The sequence below is a fragment of the Zalophus californianus genome, chromosome 9, assembly GCF_009762305.2.
Source record: "Zalophus californianus isolate mZalCal1 chromosome 9, mZalCal1.pri.v2, whole genome shotgun sequence".
NCBI lineage: Eukaryota > Metazoa > Chordata > Mammalia > Carnivora > Otariidae > Zalophus > Zalophus californianus.
Window position 1 is genome coordinate 111,404,278 of NC_045603.1, and position 27,056 is coordinate 111,431,333.

At 34.3% G+C, this 27,056-nt stretch overlaps 1 protein-coding gene across 10 annotated transcripts in view; it reads right to left on the bottom strand.

Moving 5' to 3' along the window:
• Window positions 1-27,056, bottom strand: part of ZEB1 (zinc finger E-box binding homeobox 1) — a 188,827-nt gene that overhangs the window by 139,284 nt on the left and 22,487 nt on the right. For 2 of the 10 annotated variants that reach the window (XM_027592420.2, XM_027592421.2), the window contains exon 2: window positions 3,856-4,015. The exons of 7 other annotated variants lie outside the window; for them this stretch is intronic. The gene's annotated coding sequence lies outside the window, so the exon portion shown is untranslated. The remainder of the gene's footprint in view (window positions 1-3,855; window positions 4,016-27,056) is intronic. One more of the 10 variants, XM_027592422.2, reaches the window with a different exon arrangement.

The window sequence follows — 27,056 nt, forward strand, 5'->3', positions numbered from 1 at the left end:
GTCTGACTCTAGAAGGCAACTCCTTAACCACTGCAACTTTGCAATTTTTCATGTAAAACTGTTTAATAATTTTATTAAGTGATCTGTATAGTGTATAACATACATGAGGCATTATGAAGTTTATTCTACTTATATTCACATTTCTTGGTACTCATCTTTCCATAGTAGTTTCTTGTTTTAAATAAGCCATAGAAAAACCAAGACTATTTCAGTCTCTACTAATTTCTAAGACTGACTCCCAAAGAATTTTAGTCCAATTTTTCTGTCAAAATGAATAACTTCATTTCATGAAGAAAGCTGATTAAATGATTAGCATACTAGAGATCAATTCTCAAGGTGTCCTTAATAAAGGACTGCTTTGTTTTTATAATGTCACAAGCCACTAAACTTTATTGTAACTATTTGTTTAATGTCTATCTTCCCTCACAGACTATATAAACTAGAGAGTCACATCAGTCTTATTCATGACTATGCCTCCAATGCCTAGGGCCATGCTTGAGGATGGACAACCAATAAAGCTGGTTGTCAGTAAGAATTTACAGAATGAATGAATTTGCTCTTTTATCTCTTAAGTTTATTTAGTAAAGTTCCCACCATAAATAGTAGCGTAATATTGCTAGTGACATCTGTTTCATAAAATATTTCATACACTTATATGACCATATTAATTTTTAAGGTGCCACAAATTTCCTCCAAATAATCCTTATGATTTATATCAGCAAGAATTCTTTCCTTGTATGTTTCTGTCATAGATTCTTAAAAGAATGGATTCTAGAAGGCACTCCATTTTATTTTCCGCATTTAAAAGGTTCTTTCTTATATATTGAACTGAAAACGTTCCTTTCATTCCAACAACTGTAAACACTAACTTTTATTAAAATTTTCCTTTCTCAAACTTCTAATTCAACACCTTCATTAGTTACCATTTCTTCTGTCAGTAGTAGCACCAAAATTCCAAACAAAAGCCATTATATTACACCATATGCACCTAATCAGATACCGCATTGTATATTTAAAAGTTATATAATTAAAAACTGATAACCTCTGGTAGACCTTTGCTTAGAAACAAGGGTTATTTTTCATTCATTTCAGTAAAAGAAGTGTTATGTATCATCTTCCATCTGTGATGCTTACATATCTACATTTTTAAAATATCTTTGTGTGGCTAATGTCCAATTCTCCAGCTGACATCACAGACCAATCAAAGCGAACTGTACAGAAGCAAAAAGAGTTGTCAAAAAAATGGAATGTCATGGGCATTGCAAGGCATGTTACCCAGCAAGGAACATTTTCCTCAAGACACTCCTGGGAGGTACAGAAAGGACATCTTTCTTCCAGCATTGATAAACAGACCTGCCTAGGTATCTGAGCTAAGAACTTCAAATCAGAATACTGAGGCTGGTGACCTTCTTTTGAGTATATCCAGAAAAACTAAATTTAGGCGTCACTGTAGAGATGAAATTCAACATAATAATTTTAAGTTAAAAGTTAACAATGGACTTAATTTTGATTTTGCTGTTTGAAAAGATATTGTTTAAAATATTTTAAATAGCTTCCATATTTTAGTAGTAAGTTAGGGAAAGATCATTTCCGTTGTAAAACTAAGCTTTTCAAATTTTGGTTACATACTAGACTGTATGCTCTGATTCAATTTGTTTATACTATCAGATGAATAGAAAAAAGCTAGTCTTCAATGAGAGTTTTTAAAAATATACACAAATTGAACATATAAAACAACTAATTTTATAATTCTTCAAACATCATTAGTGTCTTTCCCTTAGATGAGATTCTCTGTGTCCCACAGAGAAAGTGTAAACATTTAGACCTCCAAAAGTTCTCCCATTTTATTTTCAAAAATTTAATAAATGTGTATTAGAACATATAAAAGAAACATAAATTTTACATTCTTTTCTTTCAACAAGGGATAAAAGTTGATTAAGGAAATCATACTGCCATTAAGAAATGTCTACATGTAACAACTCAATGATGTAAAAGGAGTGATAAATAAATCCCTGTACTAGCTTGACAATAGAATGGAACAGTTGCTAAGACAGGACAGCAGTTATTTTATGGTTGACATCCTTTAATTAACTTAAATTCAGCTGAAGAAATCAGGGTCCTCTTTCATTGCATTCAATCCTGAAATGTTAAAGCATCCTGTAAGAATTCACTCCTGTAAGTGAAATTCTTACATAAGAATGCTGCTTTGACTAAATTGTTGATGCTACTTTGTTGTAAATTCTTCAGAAATCTAATAAAACAGCATCATAAAAAATGTATTTCTCCCCAGTTAAAATTTAGTCTTTCTGCACACCTTGCTTAGAAGATACTGACTTAAATAGAATTATAAACTTTAAAAGTTAAAAAGTTATCAATTCACTTTAAGAAATAAATGTGTGGGTTCTGTGCTTTACTTACACACCCACCACATTGCTTCTATGCTCATAGCGACTTCTGCCTTTCCATAGTACTGGTTCCAGATGCAATTTTACATTTGTCTGTATAATTTTTTCTACACTGCAATTACTATCTACAATGGAAGTTCAAGAGCAGTTAGAAAGTAGCTCTGTTTTTAACGGTGCCATTTTATCCTCAGCACCTAGCTGGATGGATGACACATAACAATCTATAAAAATTGGAATTACAAGGTAGATGGATTGAAGGACAGATGTTGCCATCTAGAGTACTTAGTTCACTGTCAATGTTTGAATGCTTACATAATGACAGATGCTGTGCTAGGTGCTTGCCACATGTGCAATTCCTGATATGGTTATTACTAAACTCTGGAAAATAGTTAAAAACATGGTCACATTCAGTTACCATCATTTTGACATCTCTAATTGAGCAAGAAAAATTACTCAAACTATGTCAATTGCAAAAACTGTAAGTCTGACATGAACAGAAATATATTATTAGTATCTGAGCTTTATCACCCATTATCCAGTTATTAGAAAGCTACTATGTCCATGAGGATACTAAAATAAGCTCTCATAAACAGCCATTTTTGATTTCAACCTTTGTAAGCTACTACTTCCACTCCTGTCCAAAGTTAACATAACTAATCACAAATCTGATAGGACACAGATGTCCAAATAAAGGGATATAAAGGAAGCAAATACAAAGAGAATAAAAATGTTAGGTTTAAGGTCACTTGAAGCATGTACCTTAAATTATTTTCTCAATGCAAACCTGTGTAAGGCAGGGGAGAGATGTCTGATTTTATCACCAAAATTTGATACAGTGCTGTATTATGAATAGATATTCCACTTCACTTTAGCTATATAAACATCTAATCCTGATCATTTAATGTTTTCCACAGAGATATAGTAGCAATGATACAGTTTTAAAGACCTAATGTTAAAGTGGATTTCATTACATGATATATTTTTTCTCCCCCCTGCTCCCCCCAGTCATTTTACAATGGAAGTAAAAAATAAAACAGAGATCAATAGACTATTCTACAGCAAAATTATGACATTTACTTTAGTAAGAAGCCTCTAATTCAGTTTGGTATAAATTTGTTTTTTAAAAAAGTTAAGCTTTACTCAAGCAATATTTATAATATGCTATTTTTAAAGATAACTACAGAACAACAAAAAAAGTGAATTCATATAACTATATGAATTATATAACTGATTTTTCATACTTTTAATTAGTATTTTCTTATCAACATTAAGCATATAAAACCATTCTTTGCATTTATTTTATTACAAATGTTAAGTCACAGACATATAAATTCAAACATTTGTCCTAGATTTTTAAAGTTCTAAAATTTTAATTCAAATAATAAGTTGGTATGTTTTATACACACACATACACACACACACATATTATAATTTAAATGAAAACTCTTACCATTGATTTTCTTTTGATAGTTAATCACTCCATTAGTTTTTTCTTGATAGGGCCTTCCTATGTCAAGCAGACAGAAGCCAAATCACAAAAGGACATTTGGATGCTCACGTCTTCTGATGGGAGTTTTCGGCCAATTGCCAGTTGAGAATTTAAACTGAAACTAAATTACCCAAACTTTATTAAGTTGTTTCCACACCCACCAACTGATAATGAGCAATGACTCTAAACTGGAAAATAAAGTGAGTGACTTTGATTTATTTCTCCTTTCAAGTAGTCATAACATTATGTTTAAGAAAAATTCTAGGTCAAAAGAAAGAAAAAACCCTCTAAAACTCTAATCTCTTCAGAGAACAGTTTTAAGTAAACTTCAATTTCTTTTAACAAAGTTCCCCCAATTATTTTGTAATCCAAATTAACACACAATAAAGATGGCATGTATTCAATGATATATCTATAAATTATAGAGTCTCAAATTTAAATTCTGTCTAACACTGACTGCACCTTAAAACTTAATTGTAATATTTAGAAACATTTTGATAGTATCATCTACATTCATAAAGTATTTACTAAATCATCAACTACTTGTAGGAGTACATACCATAAGAAGTTAAAGGTTACACTGAAAAAACATGCCCTGCCAGCAAATATCATTCTTTGTATTGAGAAGGCAAAAATCTATGGATACAAACTTCTAATTATAGTGCAAAAACAACTCAGCTCCTTTTCTGCACCAAATTTAGGCTCTCTTTTTCTCAATTATTATAGCTAATCTTCGTATACCCTGTCAATATATACGATTTTTGACCACTAAGCTTTATGATTGGTAAGTTTTACAGTCTGTTTTGATGCTTCTCAATATTAGATTGTTCTTACATGTTGTTAAGATATACTGCAGAGCTCTAATCATCTCTGCCCGCTACAGAAGTTGACCCATTTCAATAATTTTTTATCTTTGACTATTTAAGTATTTGGAAAATATACAATAGAGTAAAGCTAAAAGGAAAACATGAAAGGAATGGAAAATATGTCCCTATCTTCCTGAAGTATCACTTTTACCATTGATTAGAAGTTGTTGCTGAATGTCAGTAGTCTAAAGTTAAGTGCACATAACTAGATAATGATGTAACACTCAGATTAGAATGCTGAACACATGTACCTGATTCCCATATATTCCATGTGCCCACTCTCTCCCTCTCTCTCTCATTACAAATACATGAGCACATGTGTACGTGCATGTGCACATCTATCCAACTTACCCACTGACAGTCTTTCCACTACTAATAACCTGATACTAAAGTATTATATAAGAGAGTATATAAGGTGAATAATCAATTCATGGTTAAATCAAGAGAAACTGACTTCAGAACAAAGTCCAGAGCTTAACAAAAGTGCTATGTCTTTGAGTTAATCACACTTACCCCAACTTGATATCCTAGAAAAGGCTCATTCCATTTTACCCAATAATTTTAATCCAAAATCCTCAATAGTAATAACATTTATAAACTATTCAGTGACTAACAGAATTCTTTCCTGGGTACTATGAGATACATAGGAAAGATTAAATTCCTTTCTCAGCAAGCTTATAATCTACAACTTAACATGGGGGTGGAGGGAAGAGGAAAAACAGCTCATAAAGACATATAAATGGTTAGATTTCCAAGAAAGAAACAAGCACACTGGGGCAGCTCAAATTGTTTGAATAGGTTTGCCATATGTGGGGCTGATCTGACAAGACTTTATAACAAGGACATTTTTAAAGCAAAAAATATAAAACCATTTTATTCTTATTTAGCCTGATGAAAACCACAAAGCAAAAATTAACTACAGAATACAACTATAGACATAGTCATGTCCTTACTCTGGAAGAAGATCAAAAATCTCTTCTTTAGTCAAATGAAATTACAGAACATTGGGTATATAAAAAAAAAATGGGTCTTCAGTACAAGAGAAACAATTTTTAACTTGCTTATGTCACTCATCTTAATAATTCCAATGATCATGGCAGTAATTTAATTTTTAATACAAGATACATATCCTGAAGAGTACTATCAGATTAACAAAATCATGAATCAAAAAAAGTACACAATGATTTCCTTGGTGTGAGTAACATTATCGATAATGCACCTAACACAACAAACTAGTTTCATATTCCAGCAATGATGAGCAGCAAGGGATGTGCCAATGTGTTTATGTATTTGTATAGATCTTAAATATATTCTACTAATCTACTTATAGGAGTTTTAGATTTTAACACTGCCTCTAATTTTATAAACAAAGAAACAGTTCCAGTAATATAACATTATTTGTGTAAAGTCACACAGGTAGTCAGCAGCAAACTCAAGACCCCTTAAGAAGAAATCCTTTTTTTTTACTATAATCAAGGAAAGAAACAGTTGTATCTTAGAAACAGAAATAATTTTATTAGAAAGATTTCAACTTTTTAACCTCCAAACTAAGTCTCAAACATTCAAATCATCAGCCCCAGCAAGTGCGAAGAACCAAGTCATAAAGTTAGGTAAATAAAGCTATATGATTAAATTAAACCCTCTTTATAAGCTTTAAGGCATACATTCAGTCTTATACCCAACTCTTACAGACTAAGAACACGGGTTTGAGGAATATATACAATTGTATCAAATCTTTTTATAGAAAAGACTATTTCCTAGAATTTGCCATGACATCACTTCTATTTTTCTTTCACTGGACCCTATCTTATTCAGTTTTTCATAGGATTGTATAGTAATTCAAGCATGCTACACGGATAGCACTAGAAATAAAAAGCCTTATTTTGACTGCTTCAGGTGATACAACTAATCCCAATGATATAAATGGGCAGCAAAAGAGGTTCAGAATATGTGTAAATGGGAAATATAGAAAGAAATAGTCAAAACTCTGCTTAGATTTAATTGTAAGGATAAAAGTTGGCTACTAACTCACATGAGATTTCATTGTCTATCTGGTCATAACTCATATTTCTAGTGAAACAACATGCTTTTAGTTCAATTGATCTCAAAAGTCAGAGGACTCATTAGGCAACACCTAAAATCATTCACCACTCACCAAAACTCTTTTTGAACAGGCAATGACGCAAAACAAATTAATTCCACCCTACCACTACCACAACAATAAGTCTGTACTTATAAACAAATCTCAATAATAAAGCTCATTTATTTCCTTTGGAAGTGAGAATCCTTGCTTTGTTACACTGAACTCACCTTAAATTTCATACATCATTCTTAAACATAAGAAAATTTTAAATCACGTCTTTGATTCTCATTCAAACCCTGCCTCCAACTCGTCCATCATCCCCCCTCCCAGTCTTTTTAGGAAGTTTTTAATAGGCAATTTTGTAGAATTTCATCATATTACACATATGGGTCTTTTCAATCAAGTTGTTCATACTACTGTGAGACGCTCCTTATATGCCTTTTTGTTTTTTCCCCTCCCATTCTATCAAAACTCAATGGCACTAGATGTATATTTAGGGCACTTATGAAGTACATGGTATCTTTACAATCTGATCTATAAATGGATTAACTAAAAGCTATGGACGATTATAAAATTTCATAACAATAAATATGTGATTTGTTAGAGCACCCAGGCCATATTGTTTCAGGTTACTGAAGCTTGCTGCAACAGGGTGCATCACAGAGGTGGCACTAGTAAATACAAAATGGCCTTGAGAACTCTATGGGGTTTTTAACTTGTCTACATGGTTTCTAGGTTAACATCTACCTTTGCACTAAAGAAACAGCACTCACTAGTTTATGAACTCTTTGAAGATACCAGCAAAATATTTCAATATGATTAGTCCTATCGGATGGAAAGAAAGGTTTCCCACATTTTATTAAAAAATATTTTTCTTGCTTCTGAATTTGTATTTCAGTCTTCAAAAATATTCCACCTCATTTTATTCATATGATCAACCAAATTAATCAACAATATCTCATTTATTTCTGATTAAAAAGATATTAAAAGCTACCATAGTTTAGGGATACTGACTCATTAATCATTAGAGTATCATGGGCTAAAATGGGCAAGTATCATTTCCAAAGTAAGCGGGTCACTTACTTTAAAACATTAGGAAAGGGAACTAGCATTTGTTAAAGTATCTCCTACACTAGATTATTTTTAATCCTCACAACCCTGAGAGATTGGTATAACATACCCATTTCATAGCTGTGAACTTGCCTAAGATTCTGGCACTATTAAATGATCCTGTTAAATCCCCATCATTGTTTGTCTAGCTCCAAAATCTAAGCCCAACCTTCTTACAATAACTATCTGGAATGCATGCCAAGTACCATGCTTTTTGGAAAAAGGGAGTGGGAGCTGGGTATAAGGGAGCAGGCTCATGAAATAGAGGGGAGGCACCAAGCAAAATAAAAGTAAACATCATGAAGTCCAAGTACTTCCCTCAGTGAAGTGCTCTTCAAGCCTATTAAGAACCTTCTTTCTCTTACTTAATTCACAAATACCCTTCTCTGCATGCTAGTAGCCATATGAATTAATATCAAGCTTTGAAAAATAGAAACACCATTTAACAAAACTCAAAAGAACAAGTTATTGAGAACTGTTGTTAAAGACAAATGGCCCTATGACATACTTTAGTTGCCCCTGAAGACAGTGTGTTAACAAACACCCCTCAACAATCCAGAGTCATTAAAATATATTAGTCTAAGATACTTTAAAATAAGAATGGTTCAGATGAAATGTTTTAGCAATCAAAGAAGGTAAGCATCTATTATCTGGAAAATACATGAATTGAATATCTAATTATAACAAACTTATTTTATCTAGAAACCTTCAAGAAGTATAGATGCTATCATTTTATATTTTCAAAATAGGATACAGCAGTGTGAAATTAAGCATTATTTAGAGGAAAAAGCAGTATTAAAAATCCCAAAAGGTATAAAGTTCTTAATTTCAGCAAAACTATGGGCCCTGCATTAACACAAACTACCATAAACTACACACCTTTCAAAGTTAAAAATACTTCAAAATAGACTTTTACAGCTTTTACTACTTCAAAAGTGCAGGTGAAATATTTGTTGTTCCGATATTTTTTCCCTCTTTTCCCTTATCTCTGGTATCATAACACTTAAGACTTCTCATTTTAACTTGAAGAAAGATGCTATCCCATCTAGTATGACAAGTGGAACAAATTTACATTTAAGATTTTCATAGGGTCTTTAGGAGTTCTGATGCTCTCAATACCTGACTGCATATAGGTTGAATCTTTAAGAAATGTTATAGCTCCTGTGCTCAAACACAGTTTCTCTAGCATCTTAAACAAGGTCTCACACCATCATTAGCACTGCAGTAGGTCATTTAACACGCATGACCCTCTGCACAGTCACAATTCTAAAACATCACAGCCAAGAGCACAGTTATTTATTTGCTCCATTACCTTGATTCAGGGGGGAAAACGCCAAAAGAGGACCAGTTCCATACAAAGAACTAATATAGTATCCCACGAAACAAAGTTTAGTTGAAAGGGAACCAAATAACAAAAAGTCAGGCCTGGTCAAACAGAGGAACTAAAGCTGGCAACTGAGAAGCATAAACCATTTTGGCCTAGATTTGTTTGTAATGACAGTGTGACCCAGATACTAAACATTTGGCTAATATTTAGAAATCTGAAAACTGAAAGAAATTAAATACACGGTCAGCTGATTAAACATTTTAGTAAAAAAAAGATATTTTAGTCAAAATGATAGGTGCTTAAAATATATAATTAGCATTTTTTTAAAGATTTTATTTATTTATTTGAGAGAGAGAGAATGAGAGATAGAGAGCACGAGAGGGAAGAGGGTCAGAGGGAGAAGCAGACTCACTGCTGAGCAGGGAGCCCGACATGGGACTCGATCCCGGGACTCCAGGATCATGACCTGAGCTGAAGGCAGTCGCTTAACCAACTGAGCCACCCAGGTGCCCCTAATTAGCATTTTCTACACAAAGATTTTTAAAACTTTAACAATATCTTTGTTTTGTAAATAATCTCATAAATTATATTTCACCTTTATAATCAGATAAGAATGACACTATCTATTACAGAGATCATGGTATAAAAATCCTTTGAAGAGCAGAATATACATTTTTTCAAAATAAAGCTTATTTAAGAAACCGTATTTATCTAAACTAAGTTTGTTCCATTCGTGGCCCACACAGCTTATTCTACAGAATTGTCTATTAAGTGTCAAGAAAATTTTTGAAAAAAAAAGTCCTCAGTAGTTAAAAAGTTTTGCTAATGCGGGTGCTGGAACAGGAGACAGAACACACTCACCACTGACCCACCTCATTTTGCCCGGTACTGATAGGGAAAGATGGTGGCGCTTCACAGGGGTGCTTCAAAAATTCCAGATAGCACATATTTCTTAACGCACCTGTAGTGGACCATGCTGATAGCTTATCCAGCCTTCCCTTGCTTCCTTCTTCCTAATGATCTATGATTTGATTCAGTATCCAAGTCTCTCCTACTAGTTCAGTGTGCCTCAGGGAAAGCTGACTGACCCTGAGCTAAGAGCCTAGACTGCAATGAGTCCAATCCATTATTATAGTAAGCCCATTCCCCCTTGCCAATGATTAGTTTAGGTATTTTAGAATTAGACAAATTTAGGTCAATGAGATGCAAGCATGGGGTGAAGGTAAAGGGTAACTGCTTTGGGGTAAGAAAAAAAAGCTATATTGCCCTTGGAAGGTGAAGTTATCTTCTGTGGATCTGAAAGAAGAAACACATAATCCTGACTGCAATTGGCAGCTGTAGCTACAGCACTGGGAAAAAGGCAGTACTGTGTAGAAAAAGTAGAATAGAAAGACAAATTGAGTCCTTGAAGAAATCACAGAGCCACTGGCTTAACTAACAATGTATGTCTTACTTAAGGTGCTTTCTTACATGAGACAATTAACATTCTTTTTATTTGAGCCAAAATCAGATGAATTTGGAAACTAATTAGCTTTTAGAAAACTAGTTAAGTGCCAACTTCTACATAATTTCAGGAAATTATAAAATCTATTCTTACCTATTCCTGGCTTTTAAAGAAAAGTGCTATACGTTACTTTTCTGTACTTTCCTAATTGCCTACAATGATCATGTATTATATATGTTATTGGGATGGCAGTATTTAAAATACCAAAGTGTACCAAACAATTGGGCCACTTTTTGATCACTAATATGAAAGTCAAATTATGCTTTTAATACAGAAATGCTTTTATGGGTCCATGATCTACTCAGATTGCTATAGTCTGATTTCTCTCTGATGTCCCATATCTCTTATTTTTGCTGTACTTTACTCTTAACTCTTTAAGAGAGAACCACTAGGCTTTCCTCTATTTCATTGGCTCCCCCTATACCCTATACACTCCCATTCCACTCTCGAGTTCCCAGTTATCCATATTCAGATAGCTGAAGTTAGAAATACGTTCTGAAGCATATAAAATTATTCTGGGGACAGTGAATTTCTCTTTGAACCTAGTTTAAACTAAAATTACCACCTAATTAGTTTTGTACCTCTTATAAAAAGTGTCTCATCTCCTCTTTCCTTTCTTCCCTTTCTTCTTTCCTTCCTTATTCTGACCTTTACTTTGCCTAGGAATAACTTGATCATTTACCTATATACAGAAGACCTCCACAAAGCAGAGGAATTAAAACAGAGACCGGTGGACCAAATATATTCCACAGGCATATTTTGCATGGTAGTGCTAGAGTATTTTTAAAACATCTGAACTAGTTACCAACTAATTCGTATAAAGATATGTATTTTAGGATCTTGCTGAAAAACTGAAAAACTTGGCAACAATCAGCATGAATACTTACATGGCCACAATCAAGTGGAATAGAATACTAGCTGTCCACTGCTCCACTAAGATGAGCACAAACTTTCTAGAAGTCCAGTGTCCATATATTTCCCCAAATGGCCTAATTCTTCACAGTCAAAAGTCCTTATAGGTATTTGATTATGCTACCCCTGATACAATAGCTAATAACAGCCAGAAATACACAAAAGAAACTGTTAGCTAAGAAAATAAAGCAGTTTATAAGGCATTCAGGGAAATATGATTCTAAAACTTTCTCTCCTTAAATCTTCTAATTTATCCAGGAGCCTATTTCTAAAACCAATAATCCAGCAATAACTTTTTATCATAATAAAGAAAAAAGTGTTTCTTAACAGAATGTTACTTGAAACAGAAGGGTTTAATTTCCTCATCTGAGTTTCAACCAAGAGTAGGAGAATCCTAAATATTCAGTCAACTTTCAAATCTGATACTGATTAAAGAATGGTATAAACAAAATAACATGCTTTATATGTGTACACACCACGTATATACAGAATTACTTATACGCTTTACCATATAAATTAAGATGTCAAATTCTCTTTTGAAACTAAGCTCTCCCTATACTATTTAATGGAATTAAATAACCAACAGGAATTAGCTCAACTCACAAATTATTTAAGGAATAATGCTTTCTAAATTATATAATATAGTCACTTCCTAACATTAAGCACCAAGTCATTGAAAGGATTTTAGAGTTTGCAATCAAACTCTATAGATGAAACGATAATAATACTGGTTTTGTAACTCTGTCAAATCTCTAGGCTTTACTATCTCAAAAATTTCAAATCTATCACCTTCTCTCCAACTCAACTGCTGTATCCATCATCTCCAACCTCATGTGCAGAAATAGCTTGTAACAACAGACTTCTACATTCACTGCAGTCAGATTCATGTTTTTCGAATGAAAATTTAATCATGTTATGCCTCTGCTTAAGACCTTTTCAAGGCTTCCCAATAACCTTTAGGATAAAGGCTAAAATCCTGAACAAGATCACATCATCTCTTTCCTGCATTCTTTTCCATCTTTATTCCTCCTTCTCAATGCTCAGCTAACACTGGGATCCTTTCAGTTCTTTTGCTTTTGCAGACACTCTTTCTGCTACCTGCAATGCTCTCTGACGCATGCTGATTCTTCACATCTCAGCCGAAAAGTTATTTCTCTTGTCCTTGCCTGGCTTGACCATCAACACTACCCCCATTCCAGGCAGTTCGGTTTGCCTATGATGTACTCTCATCTCACCCTATAAATTCTCTTTTAACATTCATGTAGTTGTAATTATTTGTTTAGTTTCAGTCTTTTCCAAAGCTTTTGGTTTTGTGAGCACACAGATCTTAATTGTTTTATTTACTGTCTCACAATATAATTTAACACAATGACTGGCATACAAAAAACAGCATTTAATAAATATTTGTTGAATAATGAATCTCTTGAAATTGAAGTTAATTGATAACTATTGTTGAAGAGGCAGCATAGTACAGTAGACAGTACACTGATCTGGAAGTACTGAAGATCTGTCCCCAGATCTACTACTTATTATGTGGCTTTACGTCTCAAACACTCAGATTCTTTACTTTAATAACACTATCCAACACCTGCTCTGTCTTCCTTATGTAGGTGTTGGGAGGGAAAAAAAAAAAAAAGAAATAGTCTATTTTCTCAACTCTAAAATGTGTATTTTTTCACTTTAACATTTTTCAGATCAAGAGGAGCCTTAGAGTAGATATCAGAACTCTGTCGGTCCTTACACGTTATAATACCTTGTCACTGTCTATCCAATTATGAACTTAGACATGACCAAGAATATACCTTTTATCTGTCACCTCAGTTATCTGCACTGACAGAACCATATATAGTGTTTTTTTTTTTTAAGATTTATTTATTTGACAGAGAGAGACACAGCGAGAGCAGGAACACAAGCAGGGGGAGTGGGAGAGGGAGAAGCAGGCTTCCCGCCGAGCAGGGAGCTGGATGCGGGGCTCGATCCCAGGACCCTGGGATCATGACCTGAGCCGAAGGCAAATGCTTAATGACTGAGCCACCCAGGTGCCCCATACAGATGAGTTTTAACCTAATGTTAAATTCTTCTTGATGACTTTCAGGAGAAGTTACTTAATTTCTAGTAATAGGTAATATAATTAGTAAAAAAAAAAAAAAAAAAACCCACAAAGTTACAAGTTTAAATAGGAAATGGAAACCAAGCCAAAGTAATTGCTAGATGTGCCTCAGAAGTATGCTATCAATCCTAAAGGTGTTAGGGGTCAAGAGTAGCATGTGGCTATATTGCCTGTGGCTAAAAGTAATTCAGAATAATCTCCAGATACAATGCTCCTCCGTCCCCTAAGAAAAGTATTTCATTTTTCCAAAAACAAAGGAAAAAGTTATTAAATCAAAGGATGTGCCTTACAGTTGTTGAGTTCTTTGAATTAAGCAAATATAGTAATATGCATGAACATGTTCTGCAAATTAAATGCTACACAAATAGGTAGTTTTAAAGGCGCCCATTTTGTGTTGTATACAAAAGATAATGCTTTACATAAAACTTAAAAGCTTCTCCAAAAATTACTTATAAAGTCAGTGCTTAAAAATAAGATGAAACAAGATTCTAATGTTACTAATTTTTTAGACGAAATGAAACATTCCCCCTTTTAGTAGACAGACTTGACAAAACGGACTCCACTTCTTTTGTCCTGTTCTCACTTTCAGCGCTTCCCACACAATCCATAACACTGTTATATGCCTAATTCTTTCAAATATTCTCCTTGGAATTCTATTTTAATATCTAATCATTACTACTGTCCAAAAATTCCTTTGTTTATCTCCATTCTTTCAATTGTCTGTTACATTTAATGTGATATTTTATTTGTGTCTTTATAGATATTGTTTAAAGCCAAATCAATATCCTCTTCAACCTGACCTTTAAAAGCAAAACAGGACACGGGCTTTCACTTATTTTTATATAAGCAGTACTAGTTTTCTAGGACTTGCTCACCTGGTGACCGAAACTATGTACTGACAATATGACAGGCTGGTGGCACTTGTGACTACTGAGACTGGGACAAACAACAGCTGACTCAAACAGAATCAAACCTTTAACAATTAGTACCAAGAACAATTCTTTGCTCTCTTGAGCAAAGAAGTATAGTATCTCTACACCCTTCTTATAAATGACCACTGGAAAATTATATATCTCTTCAGACTTCTTTCTCTGATTCAGTTTGTTAATCCCTATGTAAAGGACTTATTATACATTAGGTCATAAACAAATTCTGGAAGATGACCTAAAAAGACAGCTTAGGAAGAGCCACAAGACTTACCTGCAAAATTGAAGGCAGAATAGAATGTAGAACTACAGCAAATAAGGACAGCCAATTTGTTTAAACTTTTCTACCAACCAGCAGTTCATTATGCTAGAAACAGCCCATATAGACAGTTTATAAAGAATTTTGCATGAAATAGATAGAAGATCTATATATTATATGATCATTATAAACTTTATTCAGAGTGACACTATCAATATGCCTTGATAAGACTGGTTAAGACTTTAGATAAATTATGACTTGTCATTAAAAACATACTTTTAGGTACTATCATCACAAATATATATATATATTAATTAAATTGAAGGACATGGGAAAAGGGTGGGAAAGGAGTAACTGAATTTCCAGCTCCATGCTGTGTACTTCCAAACAAATCATCTCATTTAACTGTTAAATTATCATGTGATGTTAACATTACTATGTACAGCTGTGAAAATAGTGAATTCCAGTATAAAGTCAGCTTACAATCCTATGTGCCTGACTATACCAGTTTGTGAAATGTGGTAATGGCAAACAGCCAAATTCAGAAAAAAATTCTATTCCCCTGTGATAGATTTTGTTTCCAAAGTTGGCTACAACAATATATCCCATCCCATTTGCTCTTATTCCCCCACCAAGAAATATAACCTATTGCCCTTCCCCTTGATCTGGGCTAGTCTTGTGACCTGTTTTGACCAACAGAATGGGCAGAAGTGATTATGGGAAACTCCAGAATCTCAGCCTTAAAAGAGCTACACAACTTCTGTCTTTACCTTTTAGAACATTCCTTTTTTAGAATCCAGCTATCTTACTGTGAGGAAGCCCAATTAACATCACAGAGAAGCACCCTTAAGGAGAACTAAGGACCAGGGACCAGCAACCAGCATCCATTGCCAGTCAAGTGAGGGGGCCATTTGAGACTACCCTGCCTTCCTAGCACCACAACAAAGACCATACAAGGCAGAAGATTCACCCAGTCAACCCTTAAAATGAGAAATAATAAATTACTGGTGTTCAAGCTACTAAACCTTGGGGTGGTTTGTTACGCAGCAATTGATATGTGAAATATTATTCTCCTTAGAAATATATTTCAACAATACCAGTGTCAGCACTTAGATGGCAAATTAAAACCAAAAATATTTGGTTTCTGTGACTAATGAAATAGAATTGTGGAAAACAATGGTAAAGCCTAAGCTTTAAGAATTACTAAGGGTTACACTTAGTTTAAATAAAAAAAACAATGTGGTTTAGTGCTTAAAATCATAATGTGTCATAAAATCACAAGGACTATTTATGGATAAAGTTAACATTGACTGAATCACTAAGTCTTTAAATAAGAAAATAAGATGGCATCACTTTAAGTTAAAGAAAAGAAAGGCAAATAGGCAACAGAGAAGACTTGGGTTATACCAAAATAGATAATCCAGATCAGATTTATTAGCCTAAGTATTATAGATTACCATCATATGAAGAACAGGATACAATAAAATATGCAGCACTGACTTATGCCAAACATAATATTTTATCTTATTCAGAAACTTCTTCAAAGAAGAACTAAAGTATTAACACACTGGAGAAGCCATAAAATATCAAATATTCATAAATATTTCCAGTGGATAGAAGTCTGGACTGTCTTACACTAAATATCTATTATATAAAAGTATTGTTATACCATGAAATATGTCGAATACAGACAAACTTCAAGAAATAGTTTTAGGTATCTCTTAAGGATATCAGATGCTAATTTATTACAAAAAATAAGAAGGTAGTTGATTTATGAAAAATACCCATCATCTTCAGTGGTGTCATCGTCAAAGAGATTATTAGAATAGACAACTGCTTTGATCCAATATGACACTGAGTCTCTTGTGATTTAAACAGCAGAGACAAAATAATCTGGCATAATTCCTACATTGGTGCTACAATAAAAAGTAGAAAAAATGGAATTTCACATAAATATTTAATATAATCTTATCATCCTTGGAAAATAAAAAATTCTTAAGTATCATGTAAAGAATTAAAAAAATCTCATGTTTTACCAGAATACTCCATGTCATTTAATCTAGTAAAAAGGTTTCTGAAAAACTAGAAGAAATTCAATGATTTACTCAATTTTAAAACTCAGTTTGATTTTGAGGCAGACACTATGAAAGATACTATATCCAAAAAGAAAAATGTATTTTGCTAAAAGAAACTCCCAAGGCAACTTTACCATAAGGGTAAGGTCTAACGATTTATAACTACTATATATCTTTTCAGTTGCTACTAGAGAATATACATTTAAAACAGATTCTTCGTTTTCTTAGATTGACCCCAGATATTCAGCTAACACTAGGGTTGCAACGATGCCGAAGCCCTTGCACATTCACACAGTTACTCTTTGGCTGCAAAGGATCCTTTTAAAAGAGAGAAAGTGAATATAATGGGGGAGAAAAGAAGTGGGGAGGAAGAAAAAGCCGCTTTTGTGCCATATGAATTATTTATTCAGTCAGGCAATGAACTCACTATTTCTAATTCTAACAATCTATCAGGGAACTGTAAAGAGTGAACTCAAAGACTAATAAGGTTTAAAAACTATCACTATTTAGCAAACTTGATTCTTTCTAATTAAAAACATTTTAACTTTATAAGTTATGTTTTTACAGAATAATTCATATTTCTAATTTATAAGTTTTATAAATCAGATGAGAAGTGTCAATTTTTAAAACAGACAAAAAATCAGTTAACTTTCATCACAAGATATTAGGAATTAAACTATTTTTTGTTATTTTCAATTTAGGAAGCTAATTACAAGAATTCTCATCTATCAACATTTTTATTATTACTACTATTCATGTCTGCTTAATTAAGTATCTGAAACTGTTTAAAGGAAACCTTTCTCTGCTGGTGATAATGTCATTGAGATCTGTTTTACAGAAATCTCTTGAAGGTAGTCTGGTTCTTGATAAGGATAGCCAAGCTAGAGTTGGATTTCCCTCACAACTATTAATGATGTTTGGTTGCCTAAATTATTAATAGAGATTAAGTCTTTGACTAAAGGCAGAGATAAAGTACTTGCTTCCTGAAAAGAGAAATAATCAGGTTTAATCTATATGTCACCTTTTCCTATATATTCGAGATGATGCAGAATTTTTGCCGCCCTTTCTCATCACAAAACAATTTACTCTGGAAATATGAAAAATATTTTGCCTTTTGTGTGAATATCTGAATCTTTAAAAATCTCCCTCTCTTTTTTGGCTTGGATGAAGACATTTTGTAACCTATAACCCACATAGAACACAACTTCTTTTGAAAACTTACATACACATCTCCTTATACTTTCATTCTCTATTTAAAATCATTTGAAAGTCCCTAAGTCTCAACAGAAGTGTCTATAATTTGAGTGGACTGTATTCTTCTTCAGATAAAATACCTGAATAGTAAGCCAAATGTCTTGTCCATTTGGCCTAGCTCCCTCCCTGGTACAGGTACATCTGATTCACCCTGCTTTTGCTTTCCTTTCAGACAAATCACCTGGTCAGATGTCAGCTGATCCTTGTTTAAACTCTTCCCCCCCCCTCCCCCAGGGTCCTGGGATCCAGCCCTGCAATCGGGCTCCCCACTCCACGGGAAGCCTGCTTCTCCCTCTCCCACTCCCCCTGCTTGTGTTCCTTCTCTCGCTGTGTCTCTCTCTGTCAAATAAATAAATAAAATCTTAAAAAAAAAAAAACTCATCTAGATTTACGGTGAGGAAACGGAGGTCTACTCAATTCATGTTATTAATCCAGATGCCTACAATTAGTATGTGGCATAGCAGAGATTAGAAACCATGTTTCCAGACACCATCTTGTACTCTCTGCTACATGTCTTCACCAATCTCCCAAAAGGATCCTGGAATTCATATTGAAGAGTATCAACTGATAAAGCCTTTTGGAAAGCACTTTAGCAATATGTACTGTGGGGCTTAGGGTTTGCCTAATAATTCCACTCCTGGGACTCTATCTTAGGATAAATTGTCAGATAAACTTTATATACAAATATTCATGTCAGGTATTTATAATAAGAACTTTGAGAAAATATATGTCCAATAATAAGAGGAGATGGCATATCCACTAAAAGAACTATAATGGAGCAATTTGAAATGTTTATTAAAATTTTATAGTACTGTTATAAAAGGCACTTTTCCACGTTAAGTGGTGCTGTGTGTTTGGGGAGGGGGACAACTTACAAAACTTATGAATGTATGCAAAACAAATGTTCTCAATCAAAACCTTACGGGACGCCTGGGTGGCTCAATCGGTTAAATGGCTGCCTTCAGCTCAGGTCATGAGGTTCTGGGATTAGTGTTTTAATAGCTATTAGTGCTTTAGTAACTTTAAAAACCAGGCCAGGGTTCTGGGATTGAGCCCTGAGTCCAGCTCCCTGCTCAGCAGGGAGTCTGCTTGTCCCTGTCCCTCTGCCCCTCTCCCTGCTTGTGCTCTGTCTCTCACTCTCTCAATATATAAATAAAATCTTTAAAAAAATCCTTAGCTCTTCATTGAGTGACATTCATTCTATTACATTAAGGTGGACAGAAATAAGAGAGAAATCTTATTTTAAATAAGAAGAGGTTATAAGGGAGAGAAAATGATCTTTCTCTATGAAATACATTTGCCTTATTTTTTTAATTGGCAGTGCACAATTCATTTTCTCTAGTGCTTTAATAGGGAACAAAAACCTGCAGTAATAATCACTTTAGACTGGAAATACAATGAATTTCCTAAACCCCAAATAAAACTTCAAGACTCTCCTTATCTAAAGCTGAACTACATTTTACTTAAAAGAATTGGAATATCTTCCAAGTGATTTGAGAAATGTTTTTAAAGTTACTAAAGCACTATTAGCTATTAAAACACTAAAGACCAAAGCTTCTAAATGATCCTCAATAGAGGCCTTTCAAAAATCTCATTCTAGGGCACCTGGGTGGCTCAGCCAGTCAAGCATCTGCCTTCTGCTCAAGTCATGATCCCAGGGTCCTGGGATCAAGCCCCGCATCGCACTCCCTGCTCCACGGGAAGCCTGCTTCTCCCTCTCCCTCTACTGTTCCCCCTGCTTGTGCTCTCTCACTCTCTCTGTCAAATAAATAAATAAAATCTTTAAAAAAAATCTCACTCTAAAAAATCTGTAAATCTTGTCTTTAGGGGCTGAACTAGCAGAGGCACAGTCCGAGGATAGAAAAATATTTTGTGTATCTATCACCAACCAGGCAGTACAGAAAAAAAGTGCAAAGGATATTCATATTTAAGACTCAAAGGTCTGATAACACATTTATTTATTCTGTAACCTATAGTGAAAGAAGACCTGATAATTGACATTACTGAATATGGATGATATGTGGCAGAAATAGGACACAAATGGGACTTATGTGAAAGTTGACAAGATTCATTAAGCTTATAAAAGCTTCTTTTTATAACCAGATAAAAAGGCAGTGAAAAATGTTTATTTTTTTTCCTAAGAGGATTTTTCTTCTTTTAGTTACTATTTCATTACTTTCTTCAGTAAGTGGTTTGTTCTTGACTTATCAAGACATACTAGATTAAAAACATTAAAATGCCTTATCTACCTCAAAAAGAGAAAAGAAAATGGATATACAAAAGTTACATTTATATATTTATTTTTTGTCAAAAGAAACAGTATTACTTTCAAACCCATTTAAGATAAATCGTTAAGGACAACTGGTAAAACATCTCAAAAGGGCCTCATTTCATTCAAATTTTAAGTAATAAACTCCCATCATTCTATATTTTGGGTCTAAGGTTTCCATATATCAACAATTCTTATACACTCTTGCTAGTAAGTCTCCCTAACTAGGATTCTGAAAAACTGTCTAGTTCCTAAAAATAACCCTGATGTAGCTGAAACACCCAAGTTGGCAAGAAATTTCCGATTAATTCCCATTTGTAGGAAGGTCAGAATCTCTCACATAAGTCACCGAACAGTTTTTCTTCTGAAACAAAGTGGATGAGGTGCAGTGAACAAACTGTAAAGTAGTAGCTCTTCTGTCATAGGGTCCCCTATAACCTCCTTACATTTTAACAATGACCGTTCACACTTTTAACCAACTAAACCCAGTGAGGAAATTGTAGCTTGCACCTCAAACTACCTCTGTGATCTACACCAAATCACATAACTGTTTGAGCTGCTCCCTTCCATAAAATGACTAGACCAAATGGATTTCTTTAAGTCTCTTTCCAATTTAAAAATTTTTATTTCATTTCTCTCAGTCTTTTTCAAATCCTTTTCAAAAGTGATAGGGCAGTAAGTCAGAGGGGGAGACGAACCAGGAGAGATGATGGACTCTGAAAAACAAACTGAGGTTTCTAGAGGGGAGGAGGGTAGGGGGATGGGTTAGCCTGGTGATGGGTATTAAAGAGGGCACATTCTGCATGGAGCACTGGGTGTTATGAACAAACAATGAATCATGGAACACTACACCAAAACAAATGATGTAATATATGGTGATTAACATAACAATAAAAAATTAAAAAAAAGTGATAGGGCATTTAGAGTAAAAGAAAACATTCTCACCTTTCTTTGACAGTCTGCATTTCCCAGCATTTTAAAACCTTCCTTTAAGATCTAGAGAAGCTGATTTCCCTGGTTAAATGATGATTCCTATGAATGAATGAGGTCTCTGCTAACAGCCTCTTTTGGTCACTTTCCTCTTAGACTACTAGCTCCTACAGTCTTCTGCTTAGTCAAGATGAGTGCCACAACCCACAAAAGGGTTTCTCTCCCATAAAAGGTGTTAAGATTTTGTTTTGTTTTGACTTTATACATTTTTTTTGGAAACACCAAGGCTTCTGGAGAGTCATTTTGTACAGCTGGACAACTTAAAGCATACCAGGTCTATATCCACCATATTAGCTAAAGAATGTGACAAACTCAGAGAAAAATATTAATTTTAGGTTATCACTCTATTTTCCTATAACTGATACAATTCTGAAAGGTGAAATTAGTGTTTCTAATTAAAATAGCTTTAATGGAACTTATATAATACAAACCCTCAAAATTGTTTTCATTTATCACAATGTATGCTTTAATCTTTAGCTAAATGAATTTATAGATAAATGGAGTGACTTCAGAGCTCTGTAAATGAAAAGACCAGTCAACAAAAATGCCTAAATGGTTCAGTGAAATGTCTATGGATTTGTATGTTAGCATGTTAGTGGTTAATCTGGGCTTGACCACCTTCACAACTCACTTCCCCCTCCCTCAAATTATTAAAATCAAAACAAGTTCTGGTAGAAAACATCTTCTCCTAGTCAAATCTAGACAAATCTTTAAATACTTTGATTTTCTATGTTCTAAAATATCAAAATTATTGGACATTACCTCCATGTAATTTAATTACATTTCATTAATATCAGTTTCAACATTTCTTTACTAAATCTGTAAAAAGGCCATAAGCTTTAATCACTAAACACTCATTCAGCAAAACAACCCAAAAAATGTATTAGCTAAGTTCTCAACCATTTCACTACTCCAGCTCAGTGTGTTCAAAATAACCCTGAACATGTTGAAATGTCCAATTTATCAAGAAATTTCCACAATCCTCATCTAAAAGGAGGTAAGGGCCTTTTCACCCAAGGCACTTGAATAGAGCTTTTCTTCTGAAACAAAGTGCCTGAGGTGCAGCGAACAAACTGTAAAGGTAACTAATTCTTTTGTCATATGGTCTCCTACAACCTTCTTGTATTTGAACAATTAATGACTGTTCACAGCTTCTAATCAATTACAACCAGTGAGATGTAGTAGTGTCTGCTATTAAAAGTCATGCGAGCCTAAGCATTTTCCTAATTTTCAAACAGATTATCAGAACCTAAATGAGAAAGTTTAAAAGAATAAGATCCAAGAATTTTCAGTTTTCATTACTATAAAGTTAAAATACAAATTTAATACTAATTATTTACTTAAGTATATATATAAGTATTTTATACATTAGAGTTGACAAATTGGCATTTATAAAATTTATACAGAAAAACATAAAAATAATATTTTAATATATACTATACACATGAACACATGAAAAACCTCATATGGTATTAACTCCTGTGAGACAATCTAATCTAGTTTACTGATAATGGAAAAGTGAGATACTTCCATATATAGTGCTGTGATTTAATTTGTCAGTTAGTGTGCCTATAACAGAGCCCTTGGATCAAATGAGAACCACAGGTACTAACCAGTAACCCACCTGGTCTGCTTTTATTAACATATGGAAATCAACAAGGCCCAGTGAGGCTGCAGGAAAAAGAATGAAGATGACAGCGAGTCCACCTACACTCGCACTTTCTCCTCAGAAAGGATTGTCACCCCATCCCCCAACAAATCTCTATAACAGAAAAAGATAAATGTGGGGATTATGCCAAATTGACCCCAAGCTTTGTTCTCCTCCTCAAGGCACATTCAGTAAAAAGATCTAAACACACATCTAATTTGACAAGCATTTAGGTTTACAAAGGAGGTGAAAGTGAAATCATACTTGGGGCATTCATGGGTTCTGTGTCAAAGGTCATTTAGCACTATTTCAGTGACTATTTACTAAGGTCTGAAGTGGGTAGAGCATAGAGAACCACAAAATCACAGTATATCTGCTCTAGAAGTCACCTTGGAAATCATCTTTTCCAACCTTTTCATTATATAAATGTATTTCATAACATTTGATTAACTCTGATTTTCCTAAGAGCATTCAGAGGGTGATACTTATTTGTGGGAAAGACACACACACACACACACACACAAACAAAAGGATAAGTGGGCATAACTATACAATTGCAAAATGAAAAATTCTGTGTAACTCAAAGTCTTTGCTTTAAACTGATATAAACAATTAAATTTTAGGTTTAATATGCTCTTATAATAAATTACTGGATTTTTATATTCTTCTGAAGGAAAATATTCAGGACAGAAATTACAATGCTATCAAAATATATGAAAAGAAATTAGAGCCTTTTAAAGCAAACAAAATATGAGACTGAATAATCTTTTTAAAATGAACCAGAATTAATTGCTTAGGTTATTGAAACATTCTGAAAATGTTCAACTTAAAATGTTAACCATAATTTAGTGCTAAAATAAGTTTTACTTTTTTCTCTGCCACAAGGGTAATGTAGAAAGAAAGCTCTCAAGAGCTTCTTGAAATAAAAGCATTCAAAAAGAGACTAGGGGGAGGGAGAGGGTAAAGGGTCAGCAAGGGAACTGGGAAGGAATGACAAAGCACTGGGCAGTCGCTGAAGATTTAGAAGAGCAAGTGCATTTTATTTTCACCATCCTTGAGATGTGTACTCAACAGCTACCAAAGAAAAAGAGGTGAGCCATGCAGCTAGGAACTCAAACAAAATTTTGCTCTACTCCTACATTAAGTGTGGAAGGTTTTTTTGCAGGGGAGAAATGTAACATTTAGAATTCAATCTTAAGTATGGCTGCAATACCAGGCAAAATTTTAAACATTCCTATTTACATTCTGAGTACTTTTGAAGTTTTCTACCAAGATTATCCAAATGACATTCATCCATTCCACTATCTTTTCTCATCTACACATCTCCATATAAAAACTCTTCATTTGTTAAAGACTGTATCATAATCTTCCTCTGTATCAAAACTTCTATCATATTCTCAGAATCTTTCAATATCTACAATATATACCCATAGAGTTTCCATAATAAACATCTACTCCATTCCATTCCTAAGACTTGACCATTTGTTGTCACCCAGAATCCCACCTCAACAAATTATAATTTCTAACGTTACTCTCTGACCAGACTTCCTCTTCTTCCCTCTCTCTCATGCCTTCATTTCTACTATACCCCACAGAGATCTCATGTCCTAGAATCCCTCAGTTTTTTACCAGCTCCCTCTCCTAGGCTCATACCCTTCCCCACTAGCTCTCCCACTAAATAGCATAAATTAACCTCTCCTTACCCAGTTTCCACATCTGTAAAATGGAAATAATAACGTACTTCATCTTCATTCATTTATTCAACAGGTATTTGAGCCCATTCTGTATGTCAGGCACTGAGAATACAGACAGAAAACAAAATAAACTCCCTTCCTATGGAATTTAAATTCTGGGGCTGAGGTTTTACCAAGCTGGTTGTCAGGATCAAATGAGCTAATATTTATAAAAGAATAATGCACAGCACGTAATATGCAACATATGTAATATGCAACATTTGTCATAGCTCATCTAAACTGCTCTAATTTCAACACCTTAATTTCCCTAGGCTCATAACTTGTCACTGTACCACTCTGGTAAAATCTCAATCCCAGACTAATGTTACATTCTAATCTCCCCTCACTTACTTCAGCTACAGAGGGCATCTAAGTGAATCACAACTGTATGGATTCGTTCCATTAAAAATGTGTAGTTTCTAGTCTCAACTGGATCCACAGGTTTGCTCACTGATTATTTCATTTGTTTCTGGTTAGCTTCTCCTCTCCTTTATGGGGCTTCTTTCTCTCTGCTGGACTCTAAAACGCTGATGCTCCCCAAGATCCTGTCTTCTGTCTTCTTTCATTTTCTTCTCAGCCCATATACCCTCCATATATGGCCATATATGGTTTCCAGCCCAGGGCCCCCAGTCACATCCCACAGCCTCAGATTCAAAAGGTCAATTGCCTTGTTAGACCTCCCATACTGGTTATCTCACTACCATCTCAAACTCAAAAAATCCAAAACTGATTTCCTTAGCTTCTAAATTGACCCTTACTCATGTATTCTCTGTTTGTTGTCATCACCATCCATGCAGTTGCCCCAGGTAGAAACTCTGGATTTAAGCTTGTCTGCTTCTCACCCATTGGCCATTTCCAAGTATCAAGTCCTAATGAATCTAGGATTTACTAAGAACAAAAGTAAAGAGTCTGAAATCTGTTCCCTCTTCTCCATTTCTATTATCACAGCCCTAGTTTAAGCCCCCATCAGATCTTGTCAAGCCAACTACTTCACAAATGCCTTCCCTGCCTCCAATCTTTTCCCCTTAAAACTTATCATTCACAACAGCTACCAGAGTATTCTATTTAAACCTAAATACAAGCAAACCAGGTCTCTGCTCAAAACTCTTCAATGGCTTCCCAAAGCCTAGAAAGAGAGATAAATTCAAGCTCCTGAACATGGCATTAAAAACCCTCCACGATGGGCGCCTGGGTGGCTCAGTTGGTTAAGCGACTGTCTTCGGCTCAGCTCATGATCCTGGAGTCCCGGGGCTGAGTCCCACATCTGGCTTCCTGCTCAGCAGGGAGTCTGCTTCTCCCTCTGACCCTCTTCCCTCTCATGCTTTCTATCTCTCATTCTCTCTCTCTCAAATAAATAAAATCTTAAAAAAAAAAAAAAACCCTCCATGATTTGGTTCCACACCACTCCATCATTCTCTGTCCCTTATTTATACTCCTACAACACACACCTGCTTGTACTTCCAGGACACATGCTATTTCTCACCAACATGCCTTTGCTCCTGTTCCACCCCAGTTGGTCCTCTAATTCCATCCCCCGTTTCCCTGATCTCAATTTTCTCTTTCTCTGATCCTTTAATACTCAGTTCAGACATTAACTCTTCCAGCAATGCTTTCTTCGGCCATTCTTTCCATTTCTCTATATTATAGTGGCTGCACTGTACTACAAATATCTGTTTTTGTGATTCCATCCATCATTTGCGAGCTCTGTAAGTGCAGAACCCCAGTTTTACCCATCACTGTATCCTTAGCAATTAGCACAGTGACTACAACATGGTAGGCAATTATTAAATGTTACATCATATAACCTTATCTCATACCAAGAATAAGTATCAAGTACCAAACTGTAAAATTACATAAAACTGAAAATGAAAAGTTAGGTGATTTATTTATCTTTTCTGAATGTTAAGTGCTATGTTATCAGTGGGTCTTCAAGATTAGCTGCAGCTCCATTCAACAAAAACTAGGCTTTTAAATTGCTATAGTTTATCCACCAAATGGTTTTAAGCCTGTACTAAAAGAATAAGTTAATAATTTATAAAATGTATTCCTAAGTGTTTTGACATCTGAAAGAAAGATATCTTGTGCCAAAAGCAAGG